The sequence below is a fragment of the Caretta caretta genome, chromosome 10 (genome assembly GCF_965140235.1).
Source record: "Caretta caretta isolate rCarCar2 chromosome 10, rCarCar1.hap1, whole genome shotgun sequence".
In the NCBI taxonomy this organism is placed as follows: domain Eukaryota; kingdom Metazoa; phylum Chordata; order Testudines; family Cheloniidae; genus Caretta; species Caretta caretta.
This window is the reverse complement of record NC_134215.1, coordinates 72607841-72621656: the sequence shown is the minus strand read 5'-3', so window position 1 is coordinate 72621656 and position 13816 is coordinate 72607841. Positions and strand designations below refer to the sequence as shown.

At 44.4% G+C, this 13816-nt stretch overlaps 1 long non-coding RNA gene across 1 annotated transcript; it reads right to left on the bottom strand.

Moving 5' to 3' along the window:
• Positions 1–1668: 1668 nt before the first annotated feature.
• On the bottom strand, positions 1669–9329 carry LOC142073498 (uncharacterized). Its single transcript, XR_012670383.1, has 3 exons — positions 9139–9329; positions 3824–3893; positions 1669–2132 (listed from the first exon to the last, which is right to left on the bottom strand). It is a non-coding gene; the product is annotated as an uncharacterized LOC142073498 (long non-coding RNA).
• Positions 9330–13816: the final 4487 nt, after the last annotated feature.

Here is a 13816-nt window from a genome sequence, read left to right as displayed (position 1 = left end):
TCTTGCACCCCAAACCCCTCATCCCCAGCCCCACCCCGCAGCCCTCACCCCTGCACACCAACCCTCTGCCCCAGCCCTGAGTCACCCAAACCCCTCTGCCCCAGCTCTACTGGGTCATGGGCATCAACAATTTTCTTCAACTGGGTTGCCAGAAAAAAAGTTTGAAAACCACTGCCTTAGGTTGTCAGCTCTAAAACAACCTAGACTTGTAGTTACCCAAAGCCATTGCTGTTTGGCAGCCTGTGTGAAATTAATTGGTGGCCTCTGAACACTTCTTATTGGACATAAGAACAGCCATACTGGGTCAGATCAAAGGTCCATCAAGCCCAGTATCCTGTCCTCTGACAGTGGCCACTGGCAGGAGCCCCAAAGGGAATGAACAGACAGGTCCATCAAGTGATCCATGCCCTGTCTCCTAATCCCAGCTTCTGGCAAACAGAGGCTAGGGACACCATTCCTGCCCATCATAGCTAATAGCCATTGATGGACCTATTTCCATGAATCTCTCTAGCTCCCTTTTGAACCCCGTTATTGTATTGGCCTTCACAACACCCTCTGGCAAGGAGTTCCAGAGGCTGACAGTGCGTTGCGTGAAAAAATACTTTCTTGTGTTTGTTTTAAACCTGCTACCTATTAATTTCATTTGGTTCATTTGGCCCCTTGTTCTTGTATTATGAGAAGGAGTAAATAACACTTCCTTATTTACTTTCTCTATACCACTCATGATTTTATAGACCTCAATCATATCCCCCTTTAGTCCCCTCTTTTCCAAGCTGTCCAATATCACAGGTGTCCAATATCACAAAAAACACTCTTTAAAAATTATGTACACTGGTTCCAAAACTCCCATTAGTAAGAGCAAGTGTGCATTTGTCACTGAAAACCAACTCGTTCTAAACAGCAGTAGCGCATCTCCCACTGAAAACTAATAATGTGTCCTATTATTAACAGGAGCTGTACATCTCCCACTGAAAACCAAGCTCTTTCTTCCCCTTTGGAACACAAAGTCAGAGGAAATTAAATCTGAACGATCAGTTTGCGAAAAACAAATACCACAAAAATATAATATGACTCTACTGGCCTGGTGCATTGGTTCACTGATGTAGAACTGAGAGCTGTACCAGCAAGCTGAGCTAATCACAGCTGTTGGTAGAATTAAGTTCCTGCAGCCATTTCTTCTCCTGCAGAAGATCAGATCAGTGTAGGGGAGTGGAATGCTCTTAATCCTGACCTGGCATTGCTTGAGGTATTCACTGCACAGCTGCTGTATTACAACAAGCCCCCCAACTTTTGTCTCCACCTGACAAGCACCAAGCTGACATTAGCAGCAGCAGGGGTGGGTCACAGCTCTTTTCCAAAACAGCTGAGCTGGCACTGGCTATTAATGTTTCAGGATAACTAACCGCCTTCTCACCCGAGCTGCCTCTGTACCTTTTAGCCTGTTCATTTGGAAATGGGTTATTGCGGGCGTTATATTGTGTTTTGACACAGACTAATTTTGCCTTTGATTTGTTCATACAGTATGTGTCCATGTGAAAGCAAGGGTCATGCCCAGGGTAATGGAGGAGAAGGACATAGTCATTCTTCTTTTAGCATTCCAAAGAAATGACTTGCATGACATGTGGCTACTGTTGCAACATTTCTCATTTTATTTTATTTCTTAGAATAGAGTGGAATCTTGCAGAAGGTCAGAGTTCTATCCACACCTCTTGTTCCTTCAGCTTCCTTTCACCTGAATTTTAATGATGTTAAAGAGCCTCAAAGATTAGATTCTATAAAACATTTAACACAAGAAATGCGATGGAATAGATTGAAACTTACAGTAAAAAAAGTCTTGTTCAAGATTTCTCAGCTAACCGATCACTCCCAGAAATAGGTTTGGAATTCCCGGCTGCCTCGTTTATTGTTGATTTCAGCAGGAAATGCAATGGACAGCTGAGGAAATGAGTCCATTGTGGAATGAGGAAGTTCCTCTGACCTAGTGAACAAAAGCACTTTGCCACCACCCAGGAGGGAGGTGACTATGTAGTCACCCTCCAACAGACTGACACTGTAGCGGCAGGTTTATAGATAGGACAGTTGGCACAGAGAACATAGCTGATACAGTTGAGCCCGTAGCCAGTGAAGAAGACCTGGGAGGGAAGAGATGGAGATGAAAGAAACATTGGCGTACCCAGGAATTCATTTTCTCTATCAAGCTTCAACTATGGATAGGGATTTGGAATGCTCCAAAGTGTGGTAGAGTTTGGATCTGAAGTTTTTGTCCAAATCCATTACAATGAGAGGGGACGTGAAATTTTGATCAATATTTCGATTCAGATTTCAACCTTCCCCATCCTCCAAGGTTTTGGCCTCCTCACATCTGAGGAACTGATTCCAATTCATCTCTAAGGGTCAGAGAAAAAGTTCAAGTCACTGTTTATTCCATCAGAGCACCTATGGATATAGGAAGCCTACCCATCACAAGTTCTGGTTTAACTTTTTTTCTATTTGGGAGTTTTGGATTCAGGCTTCCAGTAATTTTGACTGGGCTATAGACCCAAAGAGGAGGCAGAGAAGTGGAAAGGGAGAGTCACCCAGCTAATCGAGGTAAAGGTGAGCAATTTGAGCAGATGGGATATTCCGTGTAAGAGGACTCTCCTCATGTATGGTTTAAGCCTGTGCCATTCAAGTCAATGGGAATCACAAATCACACTGAAATAATTTGTTTGTGAACACATTTAAATAAAAGCTCTTGTTTTTAGCTGAAAATCAAATCACTCTGCGACTGGGATGGAGAGGTTATGAGTTTGTCCTGGAGGCCAGTGGCCAATGAATGTAGGTTTAAAACAAACAAAAGGAAGTGTTTCTTCACACAATGCACAATCAAGCTATGGAACTCTTTGCCAGAGGATATTGTGAAGGCCCAGACTATAACAGGGTTCAAAAAAGAACTAGGTACATTCATGGAGGCTAGGTCCATCAATGGCTATTAGCCAGGATGAGCAGGAATGGTGTCCCTGGCCTCTGTTTGCCAGAAGCTGGGACTGGGCAACAGGAGATGGATCACTTGATGATTACCTGTTCTGTTCATTCCCTCTGAAGCACCTGGCATTGGCCACTGTTGGAAGATAGGATACTGGGCTAGACAGACCTTTGGTCTGACCCAGTATGGCCGTTCTTATGTTCTTAATGAACATAATTTTGCTCCTCTGCTATAGAGAGTGAAGGTCTCCCACTCTCAAAATATTTGTTGTTTTTCTTAAAGACACAGCTCTTGGAGATGTGTGCTTAGGTGAGAATCTCAGCTTTCATTTTTAAGAAGAGTAAGTTTCTAGCCCTCAAGGTTGTGGAGAAAAGCTTGTTTGAATTATTAGGTATTATGAGGTGAGAAGTGTACAAAGATCTGTATAAGTTTCTGATGAAGTCAGAAGTATAAGTCTGAACTTTTGGAGCACCAAATTTAACCAAACCATGAGAGTTTCACCCATCTCTAGTGAGTATCAGTTCAAAGCAAATACTTGAAGCTCTATCTAGGGAAATGAAGAGAAAAAATTCCACTGCTACATTCAAGCATTAACCTTATAGCGAAGGAGTTCTATTGTTTATTTGCCTTCCTCTTTGCAAATGCACACACAAAAAAGGATAATTTTAAGAGAAAAGATCGCTAATGTCATGAGATTCTCTGGGGAACCAGAAAAAATTGATTTAACCCCAAATCAATATACAATACCCTGCATAAAGGTGACATTTGTTTGATTGGTGCTTGAACATCATAGTGTAGGTAAAGGGTTGTGCTGTGTGTGTGTGTGTGTATGAAAGCTTATGTTCTGAAATGGCTTACCATTTTCTTCTGAGGCCATTTGTTTCAGTGCAGGCTATGCAGATGGCTCATTTCCTTTTCCATGATGAGTCTGGGTTGTGGAGAAAATTATGATAAAATACAATGGTTAGGGATTCTGAGTCTTTGGGCCTGATTCTTCTCTTGCAGGCCAGCGCATAAAGCAGGAGTAAGTGCACCAAAGGGAATGGAGTTTCACCACTCTAAAACTGGTGTCAGATCAGAATCATGGCCTGATGCTGTGAGTGTGCTCAGGCTATCCTATCACTTCCTGGAAGCTATATTCCTGATGAGCAAACCTCAGAAAGATTTGAACATCCCCTCAGAATTTCAGAAGCGAAACCTTGTAATTCTTCTCAGCATTAAGCGGATTCCCCTCCTCCTTTTAACATGCCTCCCCTCACCTGTTCCACACTATCAGATCAGATTTCCTGATAGGCCTTTTTCATCTCTAATTCCAAGGGGGCCGGGGGAAGGTTTACCTGCGAATTTGGGGGTTAATTTTCATTGCCTCACACAAAGAGTAATTAAACACGCAGCCCCAAGTCAGAACAGGAGTTTGATGTCCAAGACTCCACATACCTTGTGGGAAAGGTACCCTCTCAACCAGTCTCTTTTGCTGACTGAATTGAAAGTGACACATTCTCTCTGTCATCAGGTTCCCCTGGGATATCAATAGGTTTCTTGTTACGATCTTGCCTTGCCAGTTGTTAGGCTTATAAGTTTTGTGCCATGTGCTTGCAAGGATAGGGCTTGCGTCGGGAGTCAGCGGGACAGGCTTTGTAACCCCAGTAGGAACAGAAGGGGGGCAATGTTAAAAAGCAAAGTGACAGTCAAGAATCTTGCCCATTTCCAGTCTGACACTGAGCAGTTATTCTAGCCTCATGTTTTGAAACTGGACCTCTCCCTCTTCCTTTGTGGGTCAAGGACTGAAACTTGGGCATAGGGAAGGAGAATTTTGCATCCATATAAAACTTCTATTGGGGAAAAGGTGAAGCCAGACAGCCCCAAAAATCTTCCTTACACAATATCAAGGAAGCTGAAATGCCTTCCACTAAATAAACACACAAATTGAATTAAATACAAAACACTATTTAAGACAAAGAACCCAAATGTAGACTTAAAATTACAAATATGGGAATGTTGCCCATTTGGGATCTAGCCTTGGCAATCAGGTCAAATCTGAAAAAGAAAAAAAAAAAGCACATTGGGTGTAAACTCTATAAAATTGGGGTCACCACTTTGCTGTTTTCTCCTATAGGATAAGGAAATTATGTCAGGAAGTGGAGCTGTGGCTTCATGAAGCAAAAATAAAATGGGGGGCTACCCCTCCCCCTTTGAAGGAAGCAACACAAAACCTGCCAAAAATCAGGACTGTCCCAAGGAATTTCAGATGGATCACTACCTTTCATGAACCGTTAGACACATCTGGAAGCTAGCTGTTGAAAATTAGAATTCAGGAACTAGATAGACCACAGGAAAACATCATTATCCACAACATATTGGCTCTCCTGTCTTGGCGGGGAAAGTCACATTACTGTTTGGGTAGGTGAACGGGGATTCTGATTGGAATACTGTTTCCGCCTAATAGCTTGTTGATTGAACAAGATGGAATTCATTGCAGTGCCTTGTGTTATTGGATTAGGCATTGAAGCCTGTAGGAAAGTTTCTTCCTGAACAAGCAACAGGAAATATTTTGTAGCTTAGAGCAAGAGGTAAGCACCAAATTGGCAACATAGACCTGATTAATTTGTGTCTGCCTGCTCCCCCATTCAGGAAGGGAGGAGGAGGCCGTGGCACATTCTTCAGTGGAAGAAACTTATTTTCGGAAGACAAAATGTGGTCAAAACTGCTCTGAATTCTTCCTGGGCCTTTTGTGTCACAAACTGCAGCACAAACAAGTACAACAAGAATATCTCTCACAGTAAAGCACTATCATATTATTTCCAGTAATGATGCTTCACGTTCACACTGCTTTGACTTCTATCACCACTTTCCACCCCTTACACGCTCCTTATTGATGTACACCCGCCTCTCCATTACCAAATCATCACATTACATGAGAGAGGAAGGGTGGACCCGTGGTGAAGGCTGTGAGCTCAGGAGATTTGGCTCCAATTCCTGGTTCTATTACAGACTTCTTCGGTGACTCTCAGCAAGTCATTTAAAGTCTGTGCCTCTGTCCCCAACTTGTAAAATGATAATCCTTCCTTTCTTCCTCCCCCTTGTCTGTCTTCTCTATTTAAATTGTAAGCTCATTGGGGCAGGGAGTGTCTCTTGCTCTGTGTATGTACAGTGCCTAGCACAATGGAGCCCTGTGTGATGAACTGGGAAACCATCTGTATTATTTTTTATGAATATGGTGCAGGCCTCTGTGGGTACATCTACATTTGAGCTGAGAGGTATGATTCCGGCTCATGTAGACATACCCACGCGAGCTTTGCTCAAGCCGGGGCTTAAAAATAGCAGTGTACCTGCGATAACACTGATAGTAATTCAGGCTAGCTACCTAAGTACATACCTAGGGGGTCAGGTAGGATTGTACTCAGGACGGTTAGCTGATGACGGGAATCACACCTCCCAGCTCAAATGTAGATGTACCCGGTGTGTTCAGTTGGGGGGGAGGGGTGTTACTCACTATGGAGTTAAATCAAAGGACACTGTACATGGGAAAGCCCACAGGAAATGAGAGAAGGGCAAAGATAAGTCAGTGTCAGGTACACACCTTCAAAGCAGGTAGGATAAAAATGGCTGGGCTATCAGTGGGGAATAAACTACTGACTTGGCTCCATCCAGGCCAAAATAGTTTACTCTTCCTAAGGCAAAGCTTGGGATCAAAGGAGATCTAAACCCTCAGTGACCCTAGAAAAGGGAGTGGGGTTGGATGAGCCAGAGAGGCTGCCCCAGAGTGGGTCAGTGAGAAGCTGACGGGCTGAGGCACACACATCAAGAGACAGATGCTATGAGCATGGGCATTCCGTTTCCTCCCTGCCAGAGATGGAGTTAGCAGGGCTGAGGGGCACTTGCAAAGCTGTACGTAATAGTGAAGCATGCAGGCCTTTTATTGTTCTTACCGGCTGCTCTGTCCACCTTTGAGGAATGAATAAATAATGTCTTGTTTAGAAAAGGCTGCACTGCGTTGCTGCAAACTTCTGCTGGTTGCATTATTCCCAAGAGGCGTCCATCACCAGCAGAGGTCAAGGCTCCTATGGACCGTTGAAGAAGCCACGGTGAGAACCAAAGGTGGTTAAGCCAGGGATCCAGTCTCAGAGTAGTAGCAGCATCTCGGGGTTGCCCATTGAGAAAGTATAGGGCCTGAGCCTAAGAGGGACATACTCTGAGAAAGACGATTTAAAGATCAGAGGGAGAGCAGGCCTTCTGGTTCCATGATGCCCTGATCTTGGTTGAAGCTGGTGGGGCACTACTGTAATCTACAGGCCACCGCACTGCAATCTTTAATCCTTCCCATTATGTTATGCATCATAATGCCTTTTGATGGCAGTTCTGTGACGGGGACACAGTTCCAGTCGGAACAAGAGTGAGGCAAATAACTAATTTCACATAACTCTCCCAAATTTCCTTCAGAGAGAGAGATCCTGCAGACACAAAGGGATGTGCAGGAGCTGTTACCATATGTGGTTAACTCAAGTCCCATACCCCTAGAGAAAAGATTCTTTTGATACATCCCTACACTGTTTGAATGGAAAGAAAGGGAAAACGAAGGCAAAGGGTTCCCCCCCATTCCCCCCGCATGCCAGAGCTGCCCCCAAGGCTAATCATGAAAAGCAGAGAGGTCCAAAGGGTCATGCAGCCTTCTGGGGAACACTCAGCAATCCCAGCCCATTGTGGGGGTGGGATCGCCCTTCCAGGAAAGGGAATAGAAGTATTTGTTGATTTCACCGACTCCTACATTGCTCTTTGGGACGCCTTCCGCTCTTCTTCCTTTCCTAGTGTTCTCATTTTTCTGCTTTATCTTCCTAAGCCTTTCACACACGCCCTTGGGCCATGTCTACACTCGGGGCACTACAGTGGCATAGCTACAGCACCGGTTTTAGTGTAAACCAGGCCTGAGATGGCTTTATCTTTTTCATAACCTCTTCCTCTGCTCCCACCACTTCATTATCCCTCCTCTTCTGCTCACTCCTTTTTCCAGTCTGGCTTTTACTCTGTGTCTCTTTTCTCATCTTTCGTCTTCCATTCAATTTCCCCTTTATATGGTTATGGAGAGAGGTGCTAATGGCTGGCACAATGGGGTCATTGACGTACCAGCAACCAGTGTGCAACTCTCCACTGTGTGAGTTAAAAAACATTTATTTGTCTGGCCTCTTAGACTTTACTGAGCTGCACAAAAGGAGTGCTAATTTCCAGACCATCTGGTCTGAGGGGCCTTGAAGTAGGGCACTCCCAGGTGTAAAGCATAGGGGCTGAAGGTGAAGAATGAGCCCAGAGAGTGATTTCAGCACTTGGATCTGTTTGAGTTTGCTGTGAATCCATGAGCCTAAGAGAGACATGAGAGAGAGAGAGAGACCCAAGGAGGCTGCCACTTAGAACAGACCAGCAGGGCCTTACCTGAGATTTCAGCAAAAGGAAGGTGCTTGCCTGTGGTTTGTTACCACACTGATGTTCAAGGAAACAGGTCTTGAGGGCACTGTCAGGGCTGATTCCCCACTCTGGCACTTTGAGTGCAGAAGGTGAGGGCCCACAAGGATTCTAAAAATTAATACTGACCACTCCAGGCTGGTATTAAACTCCCAAGGTCACAGCTTCTCTCTGACCTTGGATGGGTAGATGCTGACACCACCCAAGTGCGCAAAAAAAAAGACAAAAAAAAAAAACACCTTTTTGAGAACCCAGGAAGGAGGACTTGGGAATTCCTTCCTGTGGGGTACCCTCAATCCCTTTCACCTCCCCCTGCAGGGAAAAGCTGAGAAAGAAAACAAAGGAAATCAGCTGTCGCCACCAGCTAATTAACCAACATATGCACAAACCTCTTAGGACACCAAAAATCCAATCCTCTTCTTAAAAATGGTACATTTTATTAAAAACAAAAAGGAAGAAAATACATCTGGAACTTAGGCTTTTGCTAGATTTTAAAAACCCACTTACAAAAATTAAACGTCAAGAATAACCTTCTTGAGGTCCAGCTTAAAGGTTACAAGCAAAACAAAAGCATTTGAGGTTAGCACAGAGGAATCCACAAACCATAAGAAATAAACAAAATAAACCTAATTGTATCTTCCTACACATTTTCTGATCTACTTACATATCTGGGTTTCCAAATAAGCAATTTCTAGGTATTATTCTGCTTATTTTCATACCTGGCCTTCAGCATCTCACAGCATAACTGATGCCCTGTTCCTCTCTTCCCCGGAGAACAACAACAACAGACAAAGGGAAGTTTTTTCCCAATTTTAAAAAGTTCTAGCCCTCCCATTGGCTCTTTTGGTCAGGTGCCCACTCACTTCCCTTTACCTATGCATGCAGTCAGACTTTTAACCCTTTACAGGTAAAGCAAGTAGAGAACAGCTACCAAAAGGGATTCTATAAATAACTCGCTGGCTGGGTGTCCACAAAAGGGAGCTACCCCCTCTCTCATTTATCACAGGCACGTTGGGTAAATAAGCAAATGATACCAAGACAGTTATTAGGTTTCAGAGTAACAGCCGTGTTAGTCTGTATTCGCAAAAAGAAAAGGAGTACTTGTGGCACCTTAGAGACTAACCAATTTATTTGAGCATGAGCTTTCGTGAGCTACAGCTCACTTCATTGGATGCTGTAGCTCACGAAAGCTCATGCTCAAATAAATTGGTTAGTCTCTAAGATGCCACAAGTACTCCTTTTCTTTTTGTGAAGACAGTTATTGTCTCCATGTCACCAAATGGGTGTTCCAAATAGGAAGCTGAGCCCCAAATCTGCTTCTGTTCTGAACAGGGACAACCCTATTCTCCCCTCCCTTCTCATGACCACAGGCTATTAACCCCACCCTCCATCATCCTCTTGAAGTTCTCTCCCATCCTCCTAATGGAGCCTCTCCATCACCCCAATGGCTAGGCCTCTAACTCAGATCTCTGGGCATTGGCTAGAAGTCAGCACCCTATCTCTCCATCTCCTCCAGAATCAGTACTTTATTATTTTCCATTAACCAGGTTCTCGATTTGATGCCAATTTTACAGTGCAGTTGTGTTTATGATGAATCATTGATTAATCACTTCAGTCCTTCTGAAGCCCATTAGCCAGCCATGTTGCAGTAATCCAGCTCACACTGTGATTTATATTGACAGAAGTTTTTGAAGACTTAGAAGAAGAGTCTTGCAGGTTTCACAGGAGTTCAGCATGCTGTCCAGCTCATGGTGAGAGCATTATTGTGTTTCCAGGTCCCAGAAGACTAGTCCTGCTGGAGTTTGTGGTACATACCCCAAGACTGAACCCCCGCCAGATGGAAACCTGTGCAAATGATAAGGATTTGAGAGTGGGAGCTGGGAATTTTTCCGGGTCTATGTTTCTCTACTGAGCGTGCAGCACTGAAGACTTGTTAAAACTTTATTTCAAGCAACATTTTGTCCCTAACAAGTGAGGTGAAAAGAGAGCAAATGAGCCAACCAGAGGGTTTTTTTTTTAAATTGCAAATTCAAACTATTGCTAATTAACTCTTCAGTGTAAATCAGTTTCTCTCTCTGTGGCCCATTAAAATGAATCCAGAATCCAAACTACTGTCAGAAAGATATTTATGTATATCAGCTTTAAAAAAACCCAGCACCACAGAAATTGCAGCAGAAGCCAAAGAAAATAGTTCAACTGGGAGAAAACACAAAGCATTTTTCTAAGCTAAATCCCCAGTTGCTACCCTTGTCCTTCCAACTGCTGTGTCGTCTCTGCTGTCCCTACAATCAGACTATGAGGACAATTAACACCAAGTCAAGTGTTTCTTAGTAGAGGGAGACAATTTTAAACACATTGAAGGGTTCCATTGAGAATCCTTGACCTGAAACTGTCTGTCTGTCTTATTTGGTAGGACAGAAGGTGATGTACCCCACAAAGTCACAGTTTGAGTTACTGTGTATATATACTACAGCAATCAACCCTAATGATCCAAAGCAGATGCAGAGAATGTAGTAAAATTCTGTATTATTTTTATGAAAAGTGTGGGTGACTCATTTTCCCTATTCACTGCTGCATTGCTACCCACTTGGTATGAAGGGGTTAATCTCTTTCCAGAGACAAGGGCTAAGCGAGGAAGTGATTGAGATGCGAGTTAGGTAGGCGTGTTGGGGGGTCGGTATGGATGGGCTATCAAGAACGTCAACATGTGAATGAAGCTACCTTGGGGATACAATGGAAGACCAACCTCTGGACCCTTAACTGTCCAGGGGATTGTCTCACCACAATTGCTCCCTTCCCCAAAACCCGGATGGAGGAGGGGGATCATACATGAAACAGCGACAGCATGACTGGAACTTGAGACAAAGGGCTGAGGTATTAGGAGATATGGAGAAGAATCCTGCTTCACAGGCTTCCTGCAGCATGGAATTCAATCCAGGGGTGGCTGGGGAAGGTAAGGGAAGTTTTGCTGGTAGCATGCAGTTGGCCTTCCAGGCCAAGGCAAAGCAGGGCCTGCTTGCCTAATGAAACAAGGAGAAGTTGACAAATTAGGTGAGAGATGTGCGTAGGCTTTGCTTAGAGCAGTGGTTCCCAGATTAGGGGCACCGCTTGTTCAGGGAAAGCCCCTGGCGGGCTGGGCTGGTTTGTTTACTTGCCACGTCTGCAGGTTCGGCCAATCGCAGATCCCACTGGCCGCGATTCGCCGCTCCAGGCCAACGGGGGCTGTGGGAAGTGGCACGGGCCAAGGGACGTGCTGGCCGCCCTTCCCGCAGCCCCCATTGGCCTGGAGCGGCGAACTGCAGCCAGCAGGAGCGGCAAGTAAACAAACCAGCCCGGCCCATGAGGGGCTTTCCCTGAACAAGCGGCGCCCCTAGTTTGGGAACCAGGGGTTAGAGAGACAAGGTGGGTGAGAGAATATCTGTTATTGGACCAGCTTCTGTTGGTGAGAGAGACGAGCTTTCGAGCCACACACAGCTCTTCTTCAGGTCTGGAGAAGGTACTCCCAGCGTTGCAGCAAAACACATAAGTAGCTAGCCCATATTATAAGGGACCATTCCAGGTGGTGTTTGCTTTATCATTTTAACCCTATGGCCCTAAATACTGTATTCCAGTTGACTAATAAATAATGTCTTGTTTGGAAAAGTCTGTGCTATGTTGCTGCAAACATCTGCTAGTTGCATAGCTCCCCAGAGGGTAAGTCTCCAATTGGGGTCCAAGTTCCTTTGGAACCGCACAGAGAGAAACAGGTGCAGAAGCAAGGACCCACTCTGAGTAGCAGTGCCTGGAAGGGCTCCCCCTTTAGCAAAGTGGAGGCCCCAGACCCACAAAGAAGGGATACACTCCCTAAAAGACTATAGTGGTCAGAGACAGAGCATGCCCTGTTGATCTTGATGATAATACACCTTGCAGTAGTGATCTGCAGTATCTACTGTAGAATACTGCAGCATTTCTTTTGATGAGAAACTATTGTACTACATAGAGTAAATACATTTCATTCAAGAGCAGCAGAACCCAGCCATTCCCATAGTTTTCTAAGCAAATGTCTTGTCCCTTCCACTTGGACACCAATCTTGGTAAGTTGCCTGCAGCAGAGACTCTGCAACACTAACACTGAAATCACATTTCATTGTATTGGTACACAGCATTGCCACCCCTCTGAGGAAACAGAATTATGTGTCTTGCCAAATTAGCATGGGATCAACATGTAATGTCTGAGTGTGTTTCTTGTCCAAAGGTTCTTAATGAGACAGGACCTCCAACAGCACTGAACTGCCACATGTTCCAACACTACGTACCAGTTTGGGCCTGGATCACACCCTTCCTTTAGGCCAGAGAGTATGGATTCCAGTCTCACACTCAGATCAGGCTCAGATGTTGAAGTTTAGTGAGGGAGTGCTGACCTGGGAGAGGTGGTAGTAAGCAGGGATCCCTTCTCTCCCACCTCTGATGGCTGCTGAGGTGAAATTTACTCACTGCATTAGTTGAAAATATTTAGCCCACAACCCAATATTCCCTTTCTAAATTAAACAGATTTCACATGCCGTGAGAGCTAATAGCTGCTTTTTTCTCCTGCATGATCACTGTATTTACCGGTATCTAAGGGCTTCTCTACATGGTGCCACACTGTGAACTCGCGTTGTGTGACTTGAAGAGCACTCTGATGTGTTGCACCCTAACTGCCTCATGTAGATGCTGCTGGCACACCCTAAAAGATACCTAGTTCACACTGATGTAGTCCCATTGCTAACAGAACGATGTTAACATATATTAGGGTAAATTTTTAGTTATTTTTTAAAAGTAAATGGAGCCAGATCTCTCGTTTGTTTAAGCATTCCCCAGCAATGTTGTTAATCCAAATACACAAACACTGGGATCAAGTGTGAGCACCAGAAACTGAAAGGGACTATAAGCTGAAAGTGAAATGGACCAAGCAGTCCAGTCTGTGTTCTCCACAGTGGTTGAATATGTTTCAGATAGAAAACAAAAAGCGGCGGTGAAAAGTTAAACCTTTAAACGAACAAACCCTCCTTCAGTGAGAGAACCTCTTCACTTCTAAACTGTTATTAACGACAGAGGGAAAGAATTTGGACCACATCCTCAGTGGATGTCAATTAGTGTCATTCCAATGGGATATAAACCCCATGCTTCTGGGCACAAACGAACCTTTAACTGTTGGAGGTGAGAAGGAAATATTTTCTGGGAAGAGGTTATTCCAGAACTATCTGTTGCAGGGTTTCTGGCATCTTTTTCTGAATCATCTGCTACTGGCCACTGTCAGTAATAGGATACTAAACAAAATGGACCGCTGTTCTGATCCATTCTGGCAATTCCTACACTGATTTACACCAGATGAGGATCTGGTCCTTAAACATTAAGTAGGAGATGCACATTGACAGT